Below are 835 nucleotides of genomic sequence, written 5' to 3'. Positions count from 1 at the left end.
ATTATCATATATAAACATACATGTACATATTTATATTTATATATGTATATGTATAAATATATACATATATGTACATATATGTATATGTATATATGTATGTATGCATTTATCCATGTGTATATGCATATATAGGTGTGTGTGTGTGTGTGTGTGTGTGTGTGTGTGTGTGTGTGTGTGTGTGTGTGTGTGTGTGTGTGTGTGTGTGTGTGTGTGTGTGTGTGTGTGTGTGTGTGTGTGTGTGTGTGTGTGTGTGTGTGTGTGTGTGTGTGTGTGTGTGTGTGTGTGTGTGTGTGTGTGTGTGTGTGTGTGTGTGTGTGTGTGTGTGTGTGTGTGTGTGTGTGTGTGTGTGTGTGTGTGTGTGTGTGTGTGTGTGTGTGTGTGTGTGTGTGTGTGTGTGTCCATTTATCATATAAAACTATGTATATGTGTTAACACATACACATTCGTCTCAGTTGGGATTCGAACCCAAGTCTTTCGCGTAAGAAGCGAATGTGCTATCCACTGCACCACGGAGACTATAGTATATAAAGGAACTTTAAGAGAATTTAATATCAAGTGTCCTATGTACATGTTTAGTAATGGTTTCAAAAAATAATAAAAAATAATAATAATGTGTATTATGATTAAGATGATAATATTGATAAAAGTAATGATAATGACAATAACAATAAAACAACAATAAAGATACTTATAAGATAGATATGATAATGCTAGTGATAATGACAGTAATGATAACAATTTGAATAAAAATATAAACATTAAGTAATATAACTGAAAAACCCTTAAAATGTAGTTTTCCGCTCGTGATAACCACTATAACACGGAAACGATGTTC

At 33.3% G+C, this 835-nt stretch overlaps 1 non-coding gene across 1 annotated transcript; it reads right to left on the bottom strand.

Annotated features, from left to right (window-relative positions):
• Positions 1-444: 444 nt before the first annotated feature.
• On the bottom strand, positions 445-516 carry TRNAK-CUU (transfer RNA lysine (anticodon CUU)). Its single transcript has one exon. It is a non-coding gene; the product is annotated as a tRNA-Lys (tRNA).
• Between the last annotated feature and the right edge of the window lie 319 nt (positions 517-835).

Source organism: Penaeus vannamei, chromosome 11, assembly GCF_042767895.1.
Source record: "Penaeus vannamei isolate JL-2024 chromosome 11, ASM4276789v1, whole genome shotgun sequence".
In the NCBI taxonomy this organism is placed as follows: domain Eukaryota; kingdom Metazoa; phylum Arthropoda; class Malacostraca; order Decapoda; family Penaeidae; genus Penaeus; species Penaeus vannamei.
The sequence above is the reverse complement of the archived record's forward strand: the minus strand, read 5'-3'. Positions and strand labels throughout refer to the sequence as shown.